This window comes from Lissotriton vulgaris, chromosome 5 (assembly GCF_964263255.1).
Source record: "Lissotriton vulgaris chromosome 5, aLisVul1.2, whole genome shotgun sequence".
NCBI classification, from domain to species: Eukaryota; Metazoa; Chordata; class Amphibia; order Caudata; family Salamandridae; genus Lissotriton; species Lissotriton vulgaris.
The window spans coordinates 49,549,853-49,574,911 of NC_141693.1; the positions used below are offsets into that span (position 1 = coordinate 49,549,853).

Consider the following 25,059-nt stretch of genomic DNA (forward strand, 5'->3'; position numbering starts at 1 on the left):
CCTGCTCACCCCCTTGGTAGCTTGGCACGAGCAGACAGGCTTATCCCGGAGGCAATGTGTAAAGCATTTGCGCCAGCAAACACCGGCAATAACATCCTAGGCACACCACAAAAAGAACTCCACACAAGGTTGTATAAAAATAACTTCTGTATTGTCAAAGCACATCAGATAGAAATCACACATGTACATTGTGCCAACTGGCACGGGCAATATTCACAAGGGATTATTTACAGGACAGGGCCACATGGGCCACTGTCAGAATCAACACTTTTAGAAATAGCACTTCTAGAACTTAGAATAAGTATAGCACAAAATAACAGTTATAGATCACATCCAGTAACTACTGGGAACAGGTAAGTACCACCTACGCAACCCTAAACACCTTAGGAGAATGTCACGCATGGAACCAGGACCTCACTAGGACCACCTGTGCTAGAAAGAACAACCATCTAAGTATCACAATACAATTAGGGGTATAAGCAAGAACACATTACACATGATGCATTACAACATTCAGAGGTGTAGGGAAGGAAAAACACATGATGCATCAAACATACATTCAGCGGTGTAATAACAAGGCACATGATGCATCAAAAACACATTCAGAGGTGCAGGGAAGGAAAAACACATGATGCATAAACCAACACATTCAGAGGTGTAAAATCCAGGAAGACACATGATGCATAAAATCATTCAGAGGTGCCAGAACCTAACTCAATAGCGCAAGAACACATGATGCCTAAAAACATTCAGAGGTGTAAGATCAAGGTGCGTAATCATATTAAATGCATTACATTTCCTAGCACCATATCACATTGCGCAAAACTCACATTAGGCAATTACCATCACATAGATAATCACATTGCGCCTAAATAAAATCACATACCAGCCCCCATCTAATAAAGGGACTAAAGAGCCCTGTGTCCAGAATGTCAGGGCGCGCTGCCAATGCAGCGCCAGTCAGGGGTGCGCCACTGGCGCAAAACCTAAACGTTGCAGGTGCCCACTACTTGCTGGTCACCTGGGAACATCACAAGACCTAAAAGGTGCAGCTGCCCACTAATTGCTGGGCAGCTGTGAATCAAAACTGCGACAGGGCCCTCACTAGCCCTCAGGGACCAAAACTGCGCCAACTGGGAGCCTTCTAGGCTCTGCACAGTAACAATGTCCCCCTGAGCCTCTCTGGGCTCGAGCAAAAGTGGCAACAACATTGGAGTCCCCCCTCCCCCCCCCCGGGGACTCGCAATCACTGAATGTCCCCAAGAGCCTCGTGGGCTCTAAACAAATCGCCCCTGCAATGTAGGAGCCTCGCTTGGGGGGCTCGAAACTCCAGTGGTGCCCAGGAGCCTCTTGGGCTCGCCAAATAAATATGCCGCCACGAGCCTCTCGGGGCTCGTCAACAATATGACCCCTGCGCCCCTCGGGACGCGAGCGAAAGGTGGGGCAAGGAAGGAGCAGCCCGCTGCCTTTGGGGCCGCTCTACTAATGAAGAAAGATGCCCCCTTCGTCGGAAGAGCCTAGACAGGCTCTGAAAGCCACTGCGGCCTAGTTGGAGCCCCCCCCCCCCCTCTGAGGGACTCAAGAATGAAAAGATGCCTCGGAGCCCTCGAGGACTCTGCCTCTCTGCTAGCTCCCTCCCGCCCCGTCACTCACCGGCTTCTGGAGGCTGGGGCGGCAGGTCCTCCTCGGAGCTGCGGCGGGGCAGGCACGGCACTGTGCCTCGCGCCCCTCCTCTCCTTCCTGTGGGCGGTCCGGGGCTCTCCATTGCTGCCGCGGGCCTCTTCTCTCTTCTTCTCCGGGGCTCCCTCAGCACAGGGGAGCCCTGCTACAGGACGCCACACCTCCGGTCTCCCTCCATCGCATGAGAGACCGGCAACGAACAACCAAGGCTTCCCCCTACGCCACACAGCTCACGGACCACGAGGAGGCGGGGTCGGCTCGCGACCTCCTCTCTCCACCACTTCCAGTTGTCTCTGCCGTCCTGCCCCCGGCCTGCCTGACTTCCGGTTCGGGCGCCGGACGGCGGCAGGGACAATCCCGCCGGAATTTACGGGGGAAAACGCCGGGTGGGCACCGGCCATGGGAAATAAAGCGCTTCCAAGCGCTAAGGAAAATGAGCAGAGCGCTACCAGCGCTATAATCAGAAATAAAGCGCTCCTAAGCGCTATTTTCCCAGTGAAGCGCTCACAGGCGCTAAAGAGAAGAAACACAGCGCTCCCAGCGCTAGAAGGACAATAAAGCGCTCTCTCAGCGCTAGATGCAAATAAAGCGCTCCCTCAGTGCTACAGGAACAAGTCCAGCAAAGTCCTTAAGGAGTCTAGGACCTCAGCAGTCCAGGACATAAGGTGGAGCATAGCAGCTCCCAGAGAAGGAACGTCCATCAGGTGTCAAGGGGCTGGGCAGGGCTCAGGGAGGCAAGCCTTCCCCTGAGCCCAAGCAGCAGCACGCCCCTGGTAGGATTCAAGTCAGAAACAAGAACATTTTTAGAGTGTCACGGCACCCTTTTTATACCCAAAATCCTTTGTCTAAAGGGTGCAGGCAGTGTGAGAACCAGCTAGAACTGGTTATAGGGAATTCCTTTCACTGGCCAGGCTAGGGACATCAGACGCACCCTAGGGGTTTGAGCCGGCATTGTGTGGGGGAAACCCAGCCTCATTCAGGACCCTCAAACCAGACGGTCAATCCACAAGCAGGCCCAGGCTCACTCCTCCCTTCACATCAGCATGCTAAACACTCCATTCACCACTGGGGCAGACCCTCCCAGACTCTTGGAGCCAGGCTCACCAGCCAGCCTCAGCCAATCACACGCCAGACACAAATTACACAAATATGTCAACTTCTAGAAGTGGCACTTCTACACTAGATACAATCATGCCGCATATACCATTGCACAGCATTCAATCTCACGGGTTTGCACATACCAAACTCGACCCTGCACTCCCCACACATCGGGAACTACCATGGGCATACATATTCCCCATTCATTCCTATGGGAGGGCAGGTCACTCGCCACACATACACAGAGAGCTCACGCACTTTGCACTGTACCACAGTGAAAAAGTGCGCAAAGGCCTAAAATCACCACCACCAGGTTCCAGAAACAGGCTAGGAAAAAGCAAAAAGTCTCAAGGTGAACCTGCCAAAAGGGCCGGGTCCAACATGCGCGAAGAAGATGGTGGCTCTCCCGTGACTCGCCTGATGGGAGGGGGCAGTCCAAGGGATTTTCTTCTGCTAGCTGTGGCGTGAGGTGCATGCAGGAAAATGAAGCAACGTGAATGATAACACTAGCACTACAAGGTGAACCGATTTCCGACTGCACTCTGACGTGCATTATCTTTTTATTCTCTAATGCGCTCTCAGCGGATTTACCAGCAGCCGCCATTTTAAGTTTACCCGTGCGCTGAAGAGTACTGCTTACGGTTTTCAAAGCTGGCACTACTTTTTTGGTATCAGGAAATAAACCAACTGCAGTTAGATTTTTGCGGGCTACAAGGTGAGGAAATTTCTTTTTGATTTCAGTAAAATTTTTTTGAAAATTATATTTACATGGTGTGTGACATATACATGGAGGTGAGGACATTTCTAACCTGATTCAAAGCGCATTATCCCTCTTCATTCCTTCACTATACTGTCCACTTACAAAATGGAACGCACCAATTCAATTTCGTCTGCGTGCTGAAGAGAAACACTTTCCTTATGCGCTTTACCTTTCAAAACCTGCATGGAGTTACTATAACCTGGAAATAAGTTAATAGTGGTGGAACCTGAGGGCTGAAAAGTGAGGTACCTTTGGACTTTAATTACCAGTGCATCAACCCTCCTGTGCCCTTTACTGTACTGTCAACGGCCGTAACGGTGCCCGCATGGCTGAAGGAGGAATCTTCATTTAAAACATCCCTGAGTAACACGTTTACTGTCAGTTCAAACGCTCTCAGCGCGCGCTTTGTTCTTTCAAAGTCTGCATTGATTTATTGACGGCAGGGAACTAAACCAACGAATATTGAAATTCGAGGGCTAAGAAATGAAGTGAATTTTAGCCTCATTCCGACACACAGTGTCCCATTTCTGTTTCTCATTGCGCTTTGAAACGGCATAACGAACAACCGTCCTTTCAGAGCAGTCAGTGCACTGTGAGAAACTGCTTACTTCACACACAGCTGATTTCCTCAGAGCCTGCATTGCTCTATTGATGTCTCTCACAGTTATTCGCTTTAGAATGAGGCGGTCTTTTTCAACAAGACTCTCGCTGCATATTTTTTTCTTTCTGCCTAACTCATATAAAGACTGCTCGTCTCAATATCATGACAGCATTTCTTCTTTCCTCGTGTGTCCTCCTGCTGCTTTATGTCTATTATTCAGTCTCTAGGATATGACATTTAGACTTTACATACTATGTTATTCGCTTTATTGTAGGCAAGCCTATGGTAAGTATTGAGGAGAAATATATCAAATGACGTCTGGTAACTAGAGAGGTCTTATTTTTCACATATTTATTTTACTTCTCGTTAAGTCTAAGGTCACTAATTGTATATCTCACTCCAAGCTTTTATGCTAATTTGTGTTATAACAACTTGAAACGTGCCAAATACACAAATTGTCCAATTAACCCCTTGCGTGCGGGGCGTATTTTCCGCCTGTGCTGACTCCGCCTTGCGCGGGCGGAGTCATGACGGAAAGGTTCCGTCATCAGCACAGCTCACCCGTAGCTGATGAGGGAACCGTTCTGTCATCAGCACGCAAGGGGTTAAGGGCCAGATGTAGGTAAAATCAAATTTGCGAATTAAGGACTTGCAAAATTATGACTGACTGAATGTAGGTAGGAATCGCTAAAACATTAGCGAATGCTTAATATTCCTTAATAACGAATCACAAATTGAGATTTGCTAATAAGGAATACCTACCCATTCATTCCAATGGGCTTGGAGGCCCATAGGAATAAATGGGAAGATATTCTGCATTTGCAATTTGCTATTAGTGAAACGCAAATAGCAGGCGCAATTTCAAGGGTGCCAGGGTGTCAAAAGGACACCCTGTTGCACCCCTGAAATGTGCATTTGTGCATATGTGGCACACATACATGCCCTAAAGGCACATGGCACTTTAAAACAAGCATTTACAATGCAAAGGTCTCGGCATTATTAAAGGTAGAGCTATTGGCATTGCTCATGACTTTTTTTTTTTAATTATAAATAAATGGCATTGTCATTTACATTGCCAATAGCTTAATCGTTAAATAAATGGCATTGCCATTTACAATGTCAATAGCTTAATCACTCGCAATTGCATGACCTATTGCATTTACACCTACACAGAGCCACACACACAAAGCCACCCACACACACAGAGCCACGGACACACACACAGAGCCACAGACACACACACAGAGCCACAGACACACACACAGAGCCACAGACACACACAGAGCCACAGACACACACAGAGCCACAGACACACACACAGACAGCCCCCCCACCCACACACACACACACACACAGACAGCCCCCCCACACACACACAGACAGCCCCCCCACACACACACAGACAGCCCCACACACACACACACACACAGACAGCCCCCACACACACAGACAGCCCCCCACACACAGCCCCCCACACACACACAGCCAGCCCCACACACACACAGACAGCCCTACACACACACACACAGCCCTACACACACACACACAGCCCTACACACACACAGACAGCCCCACACACACAGACAGCCCACCCACACACACACAGACAGCCCCACACACACAGACAGCCCCACACACAGACAGCCCCACACACACACAGCCCCACACACACACAGCCCCACACACACACACACAGACAGCCCCACACACACACACACACACACACAGCCCCACACACACAGCCCTACACACACACACACAGACAGCCCCCCACACACACAAAGACAGCCCCCCACACACACAGACCGCCCCCACACACACACACAGACAGCCCCCACACACACACACAGACAGCCCCACACACACACGCAGACAGCCCCCCACACACACGCAGACAGCCCCACACATACACACGCAGACAGCCCCACACACACACACACAGACAGCCCCACACACACACACACAGACAGCCCCACACACACACACACACAGCCCCACACACGCACACAGACAGCCCCACACACACACAGACAGCCCCCCCACACACACACACACACACACACACAGACAGCCCCCCCCCACACACACAGAGCGAGAGGGCAGGGAAGCAAGCACAGCGAGGGGGCAGGGAAGCAAGCACAGCGAGGGGGCAGGGAAGCAAGCGCAGCGAGGGGGCAGGGAAGCAAGCACAGCGAGGGGGCTCCTCGACATTGGCATTCACCCTTGTATAGCGCTGGCTAGACCCGTAAGTATCAGAGCGCTTTACCGTAGGAACGAAGCAAGGGAGAAACAAACTCTGTGTGCCCAACTATAGACAACCTGGAGCACGGCGCCCTGTGCTGTTTAAAGAGATTTTAATTTTTAAAAAATGCTTCTACCCTTGTGCTTCTACCTATAAGGGAATCACCAATTCACTCTTAGGCAGGCAGGCAACAGCATTCTGGGGGTGGTAGCGCCACTATTTCCATTACACGTGAACTACATGTCCCAACATGCAGAGCGCTTTAGGCTGGAAGCTAAAAGTGGCTGAAAGGCACAAATGACTGTCAGGATTGAGCCAGGTTGCCCTCAGCTCACACACCAGGTTCCCATTTTCAGAATTAGAAAAGGTTATTCAGTGGGGCATTCTCTGTGGGGTTGGACACAGAGGGTTGCCAGAGCCTTTTACCGAAAGTTCTCCATCTGATTTGAACGCTCTACCTAACTTCCCTATTGCCGCTGTTGTTGGGAGGTTAGCGTTCTAGTCTTTCTACTGTCCTCCCGCTGTCAGCGGTTAGGTGGTGCGCGAGCAATTTGAAGGCTTCGCACTTCAACCGTCGCGCTGACTGAGAAGCAGCCTTTCTTCAGTCCGCGTCAAATTCCTGTATCCTGAACTCTTAAAACTTCGAGTTTTCTACTCGGAAGTGAATTCTTACTTCGCTCACAATCTGTATCTCCTGTGGGGAAGTATTCGGTTTGATTCCAGTCTTCCAGAGCAGCAAGGGTTCAAGGCAGTTCATAGTCCCTCAGTTTCTGTGCGACTTGTGAGGAACTCTTCGACCCACTTCATAGCGGTACCCATTTTCTCTCTCATATTCCCAGGCAGCGAGAGATGCGGGGTAAGAGCTAATCTTTCTCTTATAATTCTACTTGTGACTGAAGCCTTCGTGGAGAGTCAGAATCTCATTCACAGAGATTTATAGTTTCTGATATTTGGGTACTGGACTTCTCTATTAAAGACTTTACATACATGTACCTTGGTTTTCAACGCATCTAAGTGAACTTTCAAACCAATGCAACTGGTAGCAGCCTTCTTCATCAGAACCAACAATTGAATGTAGAACTCTAACCTACAAGTAGATATAAACATATATATATATATATTTGTGCTTACCACCTTTAATGAATAAACATTCTACAGTTGGGCTATTTACAAGGAGCATGAGTGAGAAGAGGATATCTCTTTCAATTCTCATTTTACTCAGCTATTAGTTCGTGTGTTACCCTGGAGAGTGGCTAAACCTCACACACATTCAGGTAGGATAAGGTCTTGGGGTAGATTAAGGTAGAACAGTTTTATTAGGATAGTTTCTTAATTGTTGCCTTGCTTTACAGGAACTTCCACGACGAAATTCCCAAGACGTCTGTGTGTGAGCAGTCTCTCTTGTTTGTCGTCCCATTCCCCTTTCCCTGATATCTCAATGACCAGCTTAGACTGGGACCTGGGGTGCTGGGGAATTGGGACCTAGCATCTCATCTCCTTTCGCTGTGTCGTCCCTGCGGAGCTACAATTCAGGTACTGCTTCTGACAGATTGAAGTGCCTACTCATTGCTCCGCTTGGACGTTATGGCAGAAGGTTTGGATGTCAAGGCTTTGGCTAGCATTCTAGAGGGGATGCAATTTGTCAGAAAGGAAAAACCAGAACCAGTTCGAGCAGTGGACGGAACTACGTTGTCTTCAGGTCCTATTCTCTTTGACACGGAAGAAGTTCATTTGGTGGGGCCTGGCAAACATCATAGTTATATAAATTTCAGTTTGATTGATGCACCGCAGTTTCAATTGATTTTAAGATTACCCTGGCTGACGGAGCATAATCCACGGATTGATTGGGCCAAGAGATCTATGGAATTGGATTCCAACTATTGTTTGTAGAATTGTTTTCATCACGTGCAGGAAGCAAGAAAGATCACTTCGTCAATCTGTATAGCTGATTCATCTCAAATGGTCTGCACCATTGAGGTTCCCAGTATTCCAGATGAGTACGCGGATTTGGAACAAGTGTTTAGTGAAACTGAAGCTCAGAAGCTTCCTCCACATCGAGACTATGATTGTCAAATTGAGCTGGAACCTGGGGCGAATCTGCCTTGTAGCCAAATCTATGCCCTCTCTGAATCTGAGAATGAACATTTGAAAGAGTACCTTGTATCAACATTTGGCTAATGGATTTATTCGTCCCTCTCAGTCCCCAGTTTCTTCCCCCCTTTTTTTTTATTCCAAAGAAGGATGGAAGTTTGAGAACGTGCATCGATTATCGAGCACTGAATTTGGTCACTAAGAAGAATCGGTATCCTTTACCTCTGATCTCTGAACTAATGGATCAAGTTAAAGACGCCCAGATCTATACCAAATTGGACCTCAGAGGCGCATATCATCTGGTACGAATGGCCAAAGGGTATGAGGGCATTTCGCACTAGGTTTGGCCTATTTGAGTATCAGGTCATGCCTTTTGGGTTGTGCAATGCCTCAGCGGCATTTCAACATTTTGTAAATGACGTCTTACGTGACTATTTGGATCGATTTGCAGTTGTCTATATAGATGACATTTTGATTTTTTCTCAGAACCGTGAAGAACATGTCTGTCATGTTAGAAAAATTTTGGAGCGTCTACATGAAAACCATCTTTTTGTAAAACTTGAAAAATGTGTCTTTCATTCCACCCGAGTGGAGTTTCTGGGATACGTTCTCTCTCCCGAGGGAGTGTCCATGGACAATTCCAAGGTTAAGGCTATTGAAGATTGGCCCGCTCCCAGATCAGTTAAGGAAAAACAAAGCTTTTTGGGTTTAGCCAATTTTTATAGACGCTTAATTCAGAATTTTTCTGAGAAGGTGAGTCCAATCACACAGTTATTAAAGAAGAATGAGAAATTCGTCTGGGGAGTGGAAGCTGAAGAAGCCTTTCAAAATTTGAAGAAAATGTTTATTTCAGCCCCTATCCTTCAACATCCAGATTTGGGTGAGCCATTTTTTGTAGAAACTGATGCTTCCAATCTTGCCATTGGTGGAATTTTATCTCAGAGGCATAAGGACACTGGCCAACTCCACCCTGTGGCTTTTCATTCAAGAAAACTATCTGCAGCTGAAATTAACTATTCAATCGCTGATAAAGAGCTTTTGGCAGTCAAAGAGGCATTTCAGGAGTGGAGACACTACTTGTTTGGTGCCAAGCAAAAAATCACTGTATACACTGATCATCGAAACCTGCAATTCCTGAAGTCAGACCGCACACTTACTCCAAGACAACTGAGGTGGTCTCTCTTTTTTGCTGATTATGATTTTGTTCTCACCTACAAACTGGGATCTGCCAATGGAAAGGCCGATGCTCTTTCTCGGATGGGTTTGAGGGAAGGACAAGAAGCTTCGGTACCAGGTCATATCATTCCTGTAGAGAGAATTGTGGGAACCACTTCTTTTCAGATTTTGGAGGATCAAATTTGAAATGAGTTCCTGAAAGAAGAAGTGAGTGAGGAGCAGTGGGTATCTAAAGAACCAAATCGACTGATCCGAGACGGATTGCCTTATCTGCAGGGAAAATTGTTCGTGCCAATTGACGACTTGAGAAAAGAAGTCCTGCGGTTATGCCACGATAATCCTTTGGCTGGTCATAAAGGAGTAAAAAAGACTTTAGAGCTGGTTAAGAGAACCTTTAATTGGCCTGGCATGGATGCTCAAGTAAGACAGTATGTAGCCACATGCGAGCAGTGTCTTAAAGGGAAGATTGCTTGTCAGTCCCCACAGGGACTTCTCCAGCCTTTGCCTCTAGCCCCATCTCCTTAGCACACCGTGACCATGGATTTCATTGTTGAGATGCCTTCCAGTCAGGGTTATTCAGTGATCTGGGTGGTAGTGGATCAATATACTAAAATGAGTCACTTCATTCCTTTAAAGAATCTTCCCACGGCTTCCCAATTGGCCACTTTGTTTATCCAGCATGTGGTCAAATTACATGGAATTCCACAGGTGGTGATTTCAGACTGAGGCCCACAATTTGTGTCTCGTTTTTGGAAATCCTTTCTGGCAGGTTTAGGTGTAGATTCTCGTTTGTCCTCAAGTTTTCATCCAGAAACTGATGGTCAAACAGAGAGTTAATCAGGACTTGGAGCAATATCTGCATTTGAATTTAATGGATCAAGAGGTAGAATGGCCCTCTTTGCTCAGTACTGCAGATTTTCCGTATAAGAATTCCATTCATTCAGCTACAGGCTTTACTCCCTTCTATTTAAATAATGGCAGGCATCCAAATATGGTCTTTGGGAAAGTAGAGGTTGAGGCCCCTGCAGCTGGAGATCTTCTAAAAAATCTACAGAAGACTTATCAGTTAGCCACTGAAAATCTAGTTAAGACCAGGAATCAGTATAAGGGTCAGGCAGATAAGAAATGGAGAGAAAGTTCAGTATTTAAGCCTGGGGATCAAGTTTGGATTTCAACTCGTCATATGAGATTGAGAGGTAATCGAAAAATTCAGCCGAGATTTGTGGGCCCCTTTTCAGTTTTAAAGATGGTAAATCCAGTGGCTGTTAAGGTAGATCTTCCCAAGAAAATTAGAATCCATCCAACCTTTCGTATTTCCCTAGTGAAACCCAGTCCCCCAGATTTGAGACTGGGTTCTCCGTCAATACCAGTTCAGGTTCAGTCAGAAGAGGAATTCGAAATTAAAAGAATTTTGGATTCCAAGTTTAAAGGAGGAAATCTTTTCAATCTGGTTGATTGGAAGGGTTTTGGTCCAGAAGAGAGGTCCTGGGAACCAAGTTCTAATGTTCATGCACCCAGATTAGTTAGAGAATTTCACAACACATTTCCACAAAAACCTAGAGAGGGGGCTTTGGTGGGGGGTACTGTCAGGATTGAGCCAGGTTGCCCTCAGCTCACACACCAAGAGCCTTTTACCAAAAGTTCTCCATCTGATTTGAACGCTCTACCTAACTTCCCTATTGCCGCTGTTGTTGGGAGGTTAGCGTTCTAGTCTTTCTACTGTCCTCCAGCTGTCAGCGGTTAGGTGGTGCGCGAGCAATTTGAAGGCTTCTCACTTCAACCGTCGCGCTGACTGAGAAGCAGCCTTTCTTCAGTCCGCGTCAAATTCCTGTATCCTGAACTCTTAAAACTTCGAGTTTTCTACTCGGAAGTGAATTCTTACTTCGCTCACAATCTGTATCTCCTGTGGGGAAGTATTCATTTTGATTCCAGTCTTCCAGAGCAGCAAGGGTTCAAGGCAGTTCGTAGTCCCTCAGTTTCTGTGCGACTTGTGAGGAACTCTTCGACCCACTTCATAGCGGTACCCATTTTCTCTCTCATATTTCCAGGCAGCGAGAGATGCGGGGTAAGAGCTAATCTTTCTCTTATAATTCTACTTGTGACTGAAGCCTTCGTGGAGAGTCAGAATCTCATTAACAGAGATTTATAGTTTCTGATAATTGGGTACTGGACTTCTCTATTAAAGACTTTACATACATGTACCTTGGTTTTCAACGCATCTAAGTGAACTTTCAAACCAATGCAACTGGTAGCAGCCTTCTTCATCAGAACCAACAATTGAATGTACTCTAACCTACAAGTAGATATACATATATATATATATATTTGTGCTTACCACCTTTAATGAATAAACATTCTATAGTTGGGCTATTTACAAGGAGCACGAGTGAGAAGAGGATATCTCTATCAGTTCTCATTTTACTCAGCTATTAGTTCGTGTGTTACCCTGGAGAGTGGCTAAACCTCACACACATTCAGGTAGGATAAGGGGAGATTAAGGTAGAACAGTTTTATTAGGATAGTTTCTTAATTGTTGCCTTGCTTTACAGGAACTTCCATGACGAAATTCCCAAGACGTCTGTGTGTGAGCAGTCTCTCTTGTTTGTCGTCCCATTCCCCTTTCCCTGATATCTCAGTGCCCAGCTTAGACTGGGACCTGGGGTGCTGGGGAATTGGGACCTAGCATCTCATCTCCTTCGCTGTGTCGTCCCTGCGGAGCTACAATTCAGGTACTGCTTCTGACAATGACTTCATTGTTTAAGGCAAGTGCCACCTAATACAAAGACTCACTTTACCGTGGTGACTCCGTTGTGACAGAAAACATATGAAACAATGCGATTTCGTTGCTTCTGTTTGTGTTACGCCACACGAAGCCCCGTGGCGAGTATCAAGTGAAGAAAATGGCAATTTAAGCCTGCTGCTGTAGCATAGGTGTTGTAAATCCCGAAAAGAGATCTCACATGAAAATTCCAAGCTAGCTCCATTTTTTTTTTTTGTAAATATCTTTTTATTGCAGCATAACAGGTGATGTAATACAACATTTGCATCATTGCCACTGTTGTCTCGTATGTATATAACCCTCCATCCCATGTGTCACACAGCCATTGAGCTCACAACCCGGGGGTCGAGCGGCGCAGTAGAGGATAGTGTCCTGTGCTGGAGGATACCTCCTGGTTCAATGACAACCAGCCGGCCGTGAAATGGTAGTGCCGCTTTTCAGGCCTAACAGACCCCTCCCGCGCACAATGTCCAGTAGTATCAGTAGTCTCTCCACCTCTTTTCCGAACAACAACCCCCCCGTCCCACCCATTCCACCCAACCCCTCCTGCCCCCCCTCTCACTTCGCCCAGAGCTACCACCCCCACCCCTAATCCTGTCCCCCACCCCTCCCAAACATGCCAGTGTACCACCAGTGCGAGTTCACATGCGTCCCGACCAAACCAGACCCGAAGCAGACCATCAGGAGCAGCCAACAAACATCATACAGTCATCACAGAGGAAGTAGGGGAACAAGGGAGGGAAACTAGTCCATCATCTCTCCAGGTGGTTGCGCTGCCGGGGCAGGGCTATGCGCCGGGGAATCTTCTTCATCCATGCCCAAGCATGTGAGGTCCAAGACCAATCTCTCCCATGCTCTGGCCCTCTCCAGAGCCGCATCATTACCCGCTCTAAGCGCGGCCTGCATACGGAGCTCCCCCTCACACCTGGCCCATTTGAGAAGCTCGGCCTTCCACTTCTCCACTGCGGGGCCCCTGCTCGCCTTCCATTGGGACGTTATGGGCCGCTTCGCTAGAATTAGGCCTAGGTCCAGAAACTTACTAGTGATCTTGTTCTTCGATGTGTGTGGGAACCAGTGTAGGATGCAGTGCGCCATGGTAAGTTGCAAATCCCTCTCCGTAACCTCCCTCAGAATATCCGCTACCTCCCGCCAAAAGGGACCCAACTCGGGGCAGGACCAGAACATGTGTTGGAAATCAGCCACGTCCGCCGAGCAACGCGGGCAGGCCGCCGGGTGGGCTGGGAAATATTTATGTAGTTTGTCCGGGGTCAGGTAGGCCCTATGTAGGACATAGAAGTGCACCAGCTGGAACCTAGCGTTGCGCGTTCCGTTTCGGGTCCGCCCCACAATGCCAGACCACGCCTCTTCAGGGATCTCCGTCGCCAGGTCAGCCTCCCATTTCTCCTTCAGAGACAGCAGTGGGGCGACAGTCTCAGAGACCATACGCCTATATAGGCACGTGACTGCCTTAACCATCCCCGTCATCATTACCACGTACTGGCAACCGAGGGACAGCGGTGGTTCCGTCATGCCCAATCTCCAGTGCTTGCGGACCGCCGTTGTCAGTGCCGCGTGAAGGAGGAAGTCCCCCCCCGCCAGCTCAAATCGGTCTTTTAGTTGATCAAAAGGCAGTAGCATCCCGCTCTCATACAAGTACCCCATGGACGTCAGCCCCTGCTGCTCCCAGCTGTCCAGACCGTGCCACGAGCCCCCATGCGGAAGTGCTCCGCACAGCTTGAGCGGGATCTCAGGTGCATACGGGATCGCGACACGAGCCCTCCGGCGATATCTATTCCAGCACTTCCGGGCCGTCTCAAATTCCTGAGTGAGGTGGAAATCTCCTATCGGGAGCCCCAGGACAATTTGGGATAACACCTGAACCGGGCCCGCCGGTTCCCCGGATCCGTCCTCCCCTTTCCTGGCTCTCGCGACCCAGTGTGCCAGCCATTGCAGTTGCGCCGCCAGGTAGTACAATTCGTAGTCCGGCACTGCAAGCCCTCCATCTGCTCTGGGGCCGAGAAGTGTGTTGTGCGCCACCCTGCGTCTGCCCGCCCCCCACAGGAAGCCGATTACCATCGACCGCAGCCGTCGGAAGTAACTCGCCGGAATCCAGATCGGGAGGGTCCTGAAGAAATAAAGCAGCCGCGGCAGGGTCACCATCTTGAGAAGCGCCACTCTCCCCATTAGTGACAATGGGAGCGTGCTCCAAAAGTCGAAGTTCCCTTTGGCGTGTCTAATTGCCGTCCCGATATTTCCCTCAAGTATATCAACCTTGTCATGGAAGATCGAGGTCCCTAGATATCGCAGGCTCCTCTCTTCCCATGTCACCCCCTCCGTGGACTGTGGACAAAGTCTCCGCGGGCGGGCCGGGAACAGGTAGGACTTCGACCAGTTCACCCGGAAGCCCGACACCCTGCTCAGTGACTGCAGGAGGGACTTAGCCCCACGCAGAGAGGCAGCGGAGTCCGCCAGGAACATCAGTAGGTCATCCGCATATAATGCGATATGATGCACCTGGCCATACACATCCAGTCCCTGATACCCCTGGCCCAGGCGGGCTCGCGCCGCGAGGGGTTCAACGGCTATGGCGAACAATAAGGGGGAGAGAGGACACCCCTGTCAGGTGCCCCTGCCCACCACACACATCTCAGAGATAACTCTTCCAGTTTGGACCCTCGCCGCCGCGTTCCGGTATAGCAGTGCCGTCCAATCCACAAAGTCCTCGCCCAGGCCCAGCGTGCGCATAACATGGAAGAGATAAGGCCATTCCAGGCTGTCAAAGGCCTTTTCCATGTCAACTGCAAACACCGCCGCCTCAGCGCTTTCATAGGTGTCAGCCTCCAGTATATGTAGGAGCCGCCGCACGTTAAGTGCCGTGTTGCAGTCCGGGATGAAGCCGGACTAATCCGCGTGGATCAACATGGGCATATGGGGGAGTAAACGTGACGCCAGGATTTTACTTAGGATCTTATAGTCCAAGTTGAGCATGGACAGTGGGCGATATGCCGCTCTATCCCATGGCTGCTTGCCCGGCTTCAATAGGGGGACGATGAGCGCTTCACTGGTGGTCACCGGCAGGCTGCCCATTCGCTTCGTCTTGTTGTAGAGCCACGTCAGCCGAGGCGAAAGGAGGTCAACGTAGGTGAGATAAAATTCCGTCGGGAGCCCGCCGGAGCCCGGCGTTTTGTTCCTTGCCATATCCTAGATGGCGACTCTCACCTCCCTCTCCTCAATTTTGCTTCCGAGCCGCTTTGCGTCTTCCTCCCCCAGTTCCGGCAAATCCAGACCCCCCGTGAAGCCCTGGAAGTCTCCCTCCGACGGTAAGACCCTGCTGTGGTAAAGTTCAGTGTAGTAATCGTGGAATAACTCATTAATCCCTTGTTGGTCAAACCGCGCCCCTCCCGAGTGATCTCTGAGCTCCAGGATAACCGAGCTCCGGCGAGCCGGGTTGGCCAGCCAGGCCAAAAGTGCTCCCGACTTATCACGCTCCGCATGCGCGCGTGTGAGGTAGGTCTTGTAGTCGAAGCACCTGAGGCGCTCCACCGTCGCCGCCACCACTTCTCGCGCCTCGAGAAGTGCCTCATGTGTGTCTGGGCGCCCTGCCCTCGCCCTCTCCAGTCCCCGTAGCTTCTCGTTCCCCTTCGCTATGTCCTCTAGCAAGGTCCTCCTAACCCCCAACGCCATTGCAATACATTGCCCCCGCACAACCGCTTTGAAGGCGTCCCACTCAGTCGCGGCTGAGCCCGCGGTGCCCGCATTGATCTGAAAATACGCCTCGATTTCCGAGGCTATTGAGGCGCGGAAGAGCTGGTCGTCTAGCGCCTCTGGGCGCAACTTCCAGGCAGGGATTCGCGGGCGGCACTGCGACCAGCGCAGCTGCACAAGTAGCGGGTTATGATCGGAGATCGTGCACGTGAGATACTCACTGTGGCATACCTCTGCATGCACGTCCTGGGAGCACAGAAAGGCATCGATGCGATTCCAAGCTAGTTCCATGAGGTGACTGCAGCGCTATACTATGTTCAGCTCATGTATTCATTCATCTCCCGATGCTAGAGACGGCCTTTCCCAGCTGCTGTGCTTAGCATTCCCGAGAACTTGGCATACTTGAGCAAACACAGCTCTCTGTAGCTCAAACAGTGCAGGTTTTTCCTTATGTATGTTGGGAATTTTCACCGATTTTATAATTACACGAACAAGACTACAAATCCCAGAATGCAAAGGCAAACTTGTGGATGGGCCAAGTGTTGTGTTAACGTGCTTGTTTATTGATGAAGAAATTATATATGTGTCTGTTTGTGAATATTGGTAAATGAGTGACTGAGTGGGTGGGTAAATGGATGGCAAAATAGATGAGTCATTATTTGGAGGGTTAATTTGTGTACGTGTGAATAGGGGATTTATCGGATGGATGAAGTACTGCTGACTGAAGAATTGTGTGTTTGTTGATTGATGCTTGAGTTTACGAGCATGTCTGAATGTGTAGATTGGCAAATGATTGGGTGCATAAGTTAGTGGGTGGGTGAATTCATGGATGACTGAATGAATTTATGAGTGAGAGCTGGCCAGTAAATGGAATGATTGATGGGTGAATGAATAAGTGTGTGGCCCGGGTGGGGAGGGCAGAGAGCGGAAAGCTGAGGAACGCACAAGGCGAGTAAGCTCGATAATGTGTGCTGCAAACGGCACCGCGTGCGTATTGTGAAGTGAGCATAGTGCCACTCCATTGAAATGTGCAATGAGGGTGAGAGCACGTGCAGGGTGGTAGGTTATACATTTTCATGAGCATTTTACCGAGTGCATGCAGCAAATTGGGGTTAATGCTATGTGGAAGGTACCAAAGGACATCCATGATATAAAATGTGTATTCAAATTAAACATTCTTGACTTAGGCATGTAAAGACTGGCATCACAAATGCCTGTAAAGATGCAACGCATACCATACCATAGTAACAAAGTAAAACGCTGTACTGCCACATGTACCCTATATAGTATGCAATGTCAAAAAATAATGACAGTTGCCTTGTCAGGTGGAGAGCCGCACGTGAAAAGTGCCACATGACGTGTAATGTGACATCTGCCAGGCGTGCAAGGGTAAGAAGCCGCAGACACCGCTCTCCCCCCCACTAGCAGCCGTGCCTTGGAATAAGGCACTCTCCATTCTCTCTGACTCCCTCAGCTACGGTCGCTCCCCTCGCAGCTCCTAGCACTGAAGACATTTGGTATCGTAGCGCTCACCTGCATTTCTCGCTGCTCCTTATTGCCAATTTGCTTACGCTCACCCCCATCGCCCCTCTTGTCTCTGCACTGCCCTGACTGCCTGCGCGCCATCACTGTAGAGACTTCACAGCGCCCAGAAGCATATCCTTTCCATCAGCTGTGTAAACGCAGCGCACCTTTACCGGACTGACCTCGCAGCGCCCACAAGCTCTATTACTGTTCAGCCTCTCGTCTGCAATAATTAATTAATTAATATTCGTAGCGCTTGAAATAATCTAGACGCTTTGGAACCATTTAGTGCACAGTAATTAATTAGCGTTGTGCCACTGTTTAAAATGCGCAACCAGGAGGTTTGTCTTGCGCTTGCACACATGTGTTTATTTTGTGCATAGCGTCGCGTTTCAGGCTGTACCTCCATTTCAGGTTCTTTTACTGACCAGCTGCCATTTTGTGCTTTGTTGCTGTCCCTCCCTGCCCTGACCTCCGCCCCGCCTCCCAGCTGACCCTACCTCCCACAGATACTATCTGCATCCCCTTCCGACCCACACGCTGTGACCACCCTGACTCCCTCAGCTACAGTCGCTCCCCTCGCAGCTCCTAGCACTGAAGACATTTGGTATCGTAGCGCTCACCTGCATTTCTCGCTGCTCCTTATTGCCAATTTGCTTACGCTCACCCCCATCGCCCCTCTTGTCTCTGCACTGCCCTGACTGCCTGCGCGCCATCACTGTAGAGACTTCGCAGCGCCCAGAAGCATATCCTTTCCATCAGCTGTGTAAACGCAGCGCACCTTTACCGGACTGACCTCGCAGCGCCCACAAGCTCTATTACTGTTCAGCCTCTTGTCTGCAATAATTAATTAATTAATATTCGTAGCGCTTGAAATAATCTAGAAGCTTTGGAACCATTTAGTGCACAGTAATTAATTAGCGTTGTGCCACTGTTTAAAACGCGCAGCCAGGAAGTTTGTCTTGCGCTTGCACACATGTGTTTATTTTGTGCATAGCGTCGCGTTTCAGGCTGTACCTCCATTTCAGGTTCTTTTACTGACCAGCTGCCATTTTGTGCTTTGTTGCTGTCCCTCCCTGCCCTGACCTCCGCCCCGCCTCCCAGCTGACCCTACCTTGCCCCTCCCCTACACTATCCATATATGACAGTTGCTTGTACGCGCAGCGTTCACGCGCAGCGACCGCGCCCTATTCGCGCCGAAGGTGCGCCAAAGGTAAGCCCGTCTACGCCCGTCCACGCCTGGACCGCGCCCAGCGCCAGACCCCCTGCCCCTCGCGCTGCCCAGCCCTCCCGCATTACCTACGATGCCGCCACCCTCCTAGCCCTTAACCCCGGTCGCGCCCCCACCTGCGTCCAAGCCGCTCCTGGACACACCCATGGACCATTCTCTTGCTACTCCTGCAAATTCAGCGGCACCGACAACATCTCCGCTACGACCACACCACAGATACCCGACCCCAACCACCTACAATGCATCCTTCTCAACACCCGCTCGGTGCACAGGCACGCCATTGACCTATGGAACCTACTAGACACCATCTCTCCAGACGTCGCCTTCCTAACGGAAACATGGATGAACGCTTCCTCCGCCCCAGACATCACCATTGCCATCCCGGAAGACTATAAGATCACACGCAAAGACCGTACCAGCCACACAGGAGGAGGCATCGCTATCGTCCATAAGAAATCAATCCGCATCTCAACCAGCTCTGACACCAACCTCGCCAACTCCGAACACCTCCACTTCCAAATACACATCGACCCCAAGACCACACTCAGAGGCACCCTCCTCTACAGACCACCAGGACCCCGCGCTAAATTCAGTGAAGACATCACGGACTTCATCACTCCACACGCGCTCCCCTCCAAAGAATACATCCTTCTGGGAGACCTCAACTTTCACCTCGAAAATATCAACGACCGCAACACCACCACCCTCTTGGACAACCTCGCCAACCTCGGACTTAAACAACTAGTCATTTCCCCCACCCACATCGCAGGTCACACACTCAACCCCATCTTCACCTCCAGCAATCATGTCTCCTTCAGCCACACTACGGATCTCCTCTGGACTGACCACAGCTGCGTTCACTTCACCTACAACAAGCCAAAACCCACTAACCACCTCCAACCAACTCTGCAAAGAAACTGGAACAAGATCACCACCGACCAGATCTCCGCATCGCTCCTTCGAAACACTCCAGCCCACTCTTCTAACCCAGACCAAGCCGCCGCCAACTTCACCCTATGGTTATCCAACACCGCCGACACCATAGCACCACTGAAAAAACGTCAAAGCAAACCTGGCAACAAGAAGGCCTCATGGTTCAACGATGATCTTAAGAAGTCCAAGAAACTCTGCCGCTCCCTTGAAAAGGCCTGGAAAAAAGACCCAACCACTAGCACCAGGGACGCCTTCAAAAACGCCGCCCGCACTCACCACCAACTAATCCGAAAGGCCAAGAAAACAGCATTCAAGGATCGACTTGACAACAACGCCCACAACAGCAAGGAACTCCTCAACATTGTCAAGGAATTCTCCAACCCCTCAGCCAACTCCAACGACATCACCCCCTCTCAAGCCCTCTGCGACTCCCTAGCCTCATTCTTCCACAACAAAATTGCAGACATCCACAACAGCTTCGACAACCAACCCGGAGACCAACCCACCCAACCATTTGCTGAACACTCCCCCCCCGTGAACACCCTCAACGACTGGAACCCAATCTCTACTGAGGACACAATCCGCCTGATGAATTCCATCCACTCAGGCTCCCCCACAGACCCATGTCCTCATCACATCTTCAACAAAGCAGACTCCGTCATAGCACCGCACCTACGGGACGTCATCAACTGCTCCTTCAACTCCGCCACCTTCCCGGAAAGCTGGAAACACGCTGAACTCACCGCCCTTCTGAAAAAACCCACAGCGGACCCCACCGAACTCAAAAATTACCGCCCCATTTCGCTCCTTCCTTTCCCGGCCAAAGTCATCGAGAAAGCCGTCAACAACCAGCTCGCCGCTTTCCTTGAAGCCAACAAATCCCTCGACTCCTCACAATCTGGCTTCCGAGCAAAACACAGCACTGAGACCGCCCTCATCGCAGCAACAGACGACATTCGAACTCTATTGGACAATGGAGACACAGTCGCCCTCATCCTCCTCGACCTCTCGGCAGCATTCGACACAGTTTGTCACAGCACCCTGTTACAACGCCTCAATAACATCGGAATACAAGGAAAAGCACTTGAATGGATCACCTCGTTCCTCACCAGAAGAACCCAGAGAGTCCGCCTCCCACCATTCAAGTCCGAGGCTACTGAAGTCATCTGTGGCGTACCTCAAGGATCCTCACTCAGCCCCACCCTCTTCAACGTTTACATGAGCCCCCTCGCGGCCATCGCCCGCCAACACAACCTCAACATCATCTCTTACGCGGATGACACTCAACTAATCCTTTCTCTCACCAATGACCCCAGCACCGCCAAGACTAACCTACACGAAGGAATGAAATAAGTTGCCGAATGGATGAAACAAAGCCGTCTGAAACTGAACTCAGACAAAACAGAAGTCCTCATCTTAGGTACATCCCCCTCTGCATGGGACGACTCTTGGTGGCCGGAAGCCCTTGGAAAAGCACCCATCCCGACAGACCACGCACGGAACCTAGGCGTCATCCTGGATTCTTCACTCTCAATGAACAGACAAGTCAGCGCCGTTACCTCATCCTGCTTCAACATTCTTCGCATGCTCAGAAAAACATTTCGCTGGATCCCCACCGAAAAAAGGAAAACAGTCACCCATGCTCTAGTCACGAGCCGTCTAGACTACGGAAACACCCTCTACGCAGGTACGTCCGCTAAACTCCAGAAGAAACTCCAACGAATCCAAAACGCCTCAGCCAGGATCATATTAGACATCCCGCGCAACAAACACATCTCTGGCCACCTTAAAGACCTCCACTGGCTACCCGTCAATAAGAGAATCACCTTCCGACTGCTAACCCACGCACACAAATCACTCTACGACATCGGACCGGAATGCCTCAACTCACGACTATCCTTCTACACCCCCTCCCGCCAACTTCGCTCTTCCAGCCAAGCCCTCGCCACTGTACCTCGCATCAACAAGACCACCATGGGAGGCAGATCATTCTCTTACCTGGCTGCTAAAACATGGAACTCACTCCCCGCTTACCTTCGCCTCACCCAGAACCACCTAGCATTCAGAAAGCAACTTAAAACGTGGATATTTGACAAGTAAACCTCCTCCCATTTCTAAGCGCCTTGAGACCCTCTGGGTAGGTAGTGCGCTATATAAATTCTCTGACTTGACTTGACTTGACTCTATCCCCCTGTTTTATCGTCCCTCCTTTCACAACCCCATCACTCATGCACCGAGTCCCTTCCACCTCCCCCGGCCTTCCTGACTCAGGCTCCCTCTGCTACCTGCACCACAATCTGCTCAGCTGCCGTCTCTTCCACTCCACCCCTCCCTGCCGCCATCTCTCTTTGCCTTCCTGGTTCACATCTTCTCCTTTCGCCTTCCTTTACTTCTTCTGCTTCTGTCCCTTCTGCCCTTCCTTCTCTTACCTACCGCAGCCTAGTTTTTTCCTCTCTGTCCTCCTCGCCTCCTGAAGCTCGTGCCCTTCCTCTTTTTATTGCATTCACCCCTACTTCTTCCCTCTCTCTGCTTCCCTCTCAAACACTACCTTTCCTTACCGCCCTTCCCCTGCTCTAACTCGCCTTCCCTTGCTTCTTCACCTTTCTCCTCCTCTCGTTTTCTTGTACTTTCATTTATTCCTCTCTCTCCTTCCTTTCACGTCCCCCATTTGTCTCCCTGTGCGTACTTTCACCTCTCCCTGCCCTGCCTTGCCTGCTCCCTCTCTCCACATCTGCTTCCTCCCCCACGCCCTCGACTTACATCTCCCCTTCGTGTCTTCCTACTCCCTCTCCCACGCCCTCGGCTTCTCCTGCCCCTGACCCGGGCTGCTCTTCTCCCGCCGACCACGACAGGGCCCCCGGCGCCACTTCCCCCGGCCTTACCTGCGGGAGGGTGTCGGGGCAGTCCGCCAGCCTCAAGCTATGCAGCGGTCCCGGGTGTTGTTCCTCATGTGGGACGGAGAGGGGCGTTCCTGGCCGCCCTGTCCTCCCCCTTTGTGGATGCAGCGATTGATACTTAGGCATGTAAAGACTGGCATCACAAATGCATGTAAAGGTGCAGCGCATAACATACCATAGTAACAAAGTAAAACGCCGTACTGCCACATGTACCCTATAAAGTATGCAATGTCAAAAAATAATGACAGTTGCCTTGTCAGGTGGAGAGCCGCACGTGAAAAGTGCCACATGAGGTGTAATGTGACATCTGCCAGGTGTGCAAGGGTAAGAAGCAGCAGACACCGCTCTCCCCCCCTACCAGCCGTGCCTTGGAGTTATGCACTCTCCATTCTCTCTATCCCCCTGTTTCATCGTCCCTCCTGTCACAACCCCATCACTCGCCGCACATGTGCACCGAGTCCCTTCTACCTCCCCCGGCCTTCCTGACTCAGGCTCCCTCTGCTACCTGCACCACAATCTGCTCAGCTGCCGTCTCTTCCACTCCACCCCTCCCTGCCGCCATCTCGCTTTGCCTTCCTGGTTCACATCTTCCCCTTTTGCCTTCCTTTACTTCTTCTGCTTTTGTCCCTTCTGCCCTTCCTTCTCTTACCTACCGCAGCCTAGTTTTTTCCTCTCGGTCCTCCTCGCATCCTGAAGCTCGTGCCCTTCCTCTTTTTATTGCATTCACCCCTACTTCTTCCCTCTCTGCTTACCTCTCAAACACTACCTTTCCTTACCTCCCTTCCCCTGCTCTCACTCGCCTTCCCTTGCTTCTTCGCCTTTCTCCTCCTCTCGTTTTCTTGCACTTTCATTTCTTCCTCTCTCTCCTTCCTTTCACATCCCCCTTTTCTCTCCCTGTGCGTACTTTCACCTCTCCCTGCCCTGCCTTGCCTGCTCCCTCTCTCCACTTCTGCCTCCTCCCCCACGCCTCGCCTTACATCTCCCCTTCGTGTCTTCCTACTCCCTCTCCCACGCCCTCCGCTTCTCCTGCCCCTGACCTGGCCTGCTCTCCTCCCGCCGACCACAGACAGGGCCCCCGCCGCCGCTTCCCCCGGCCTTACCTGCGGGCGGGTGTTGGGGCAGTCCGCCAGCCTCAAGCTATGGAGCGGTCCCGGGTGTTGTTCCTCATGTGGGACGGAGAGGGGGGTTCCCGGCCGCACAGCCGTCCCCCTGTGTGGATGCAGCGATCGATCAGTCCCAGACACAAAAACGCGAATAAATGGCAGCGACCTTCAAACGGAGCCGGCGGCAGCAAGGATCTCCGGGCGCCCAGGGGACAGGACGGTGGGGGACTGGGTAGAAGAGGCGGCGGCAGGGTCCACATACGAGAAAAAATGGCGCCCGATAGCTTCCGTATTTTTCAGATTTCGGGGGCGTGGTTTTGCTGTTTTGTGTGACAGACAACGTCACTGTCTAAAGAACAGCAAAACTTACACCCCCAAATCCGAAAAAGACTGGGCTAAATCGGAGTGACACATCTCTCCTCCAATGGCTGGCCTCTGTTTAGGAAGCCAGCCAATGGAGGAGAGACGGGCCAGGGAGGCGGGTTCTAAATTCCCTACTAAGATACATTAAATCTCCTCCCCATACTGCGCAAGCGCAGCCTTTAGGTCCTCGACCTAAAAAGCAAATAAGTGCTTTTTTAAAGGAAATCGGAAATTTTCTTGAAGTTGGTGGTAATTAGAGATTCCTTAAGGCTAAAGTGCACTGTCTTTTGTGCTACTTACATTGCATTTAAGGAATCGGAATTTGCAATTCCTTGAATGCAACAGCAAAATAAGGAATCGCGATTTTGCGATTCCTTATTTTGCTAGTAGGTTGAAACTCACCTACATTGCTCTCAGTCAAATAGCTATCGCAAACGAATTTCATGGTTAGCTCTTGCTATTTGGCCACCTACATCTGGCCCAAAGTTAATTTTCTCAACTATTATTATTGGAATTGCTCACTTAAGTACATCTTGCAGATTTATATAGCTTCTTGTATGCAGGCTTTGACTCTTCTTCATGTAAAGGCAGGTTAAAAAAAGTATCTTCACTATGAATATCCTTGAATTGTAGGTTTACTGTCCTTTCAAAGCCACGTGCGAATTCAATTCAAATGGAAGACTCCCTAGCACCAACACCCAAAACAACTGCTTCTTCAGTTATGGCTAATGGTTCCTCTACTCTGAACAAAGTAACGAATAAGCATCTCAAAAAAGGATCCCCCTTCTCCCCCGAAGCAATCCTCGTCTGTTTCCATGGACATTCTTTTGGAGGAAATCCGAGCCTTGAGACCATTTGTCGAGGAGACAAACTCCA

The 25,059-nt window shown here is 50.2% G+C and overlaps 1 protein-coding gene across 4 annotated transcripts in view; it reads right to left on the minus strand.

Annotated features, from left to right (window-relative positions):
- The window catches only part of LOC147710112 (E3 ubiquitin-protein ligase TRIM39-like), a 413,790-nt gene that overhangs the window by 260,424 nt on the left and 128,307 nt on the right, over positions 1 to 25,059 (minus strand). The window lies entirely within an intron of this gene.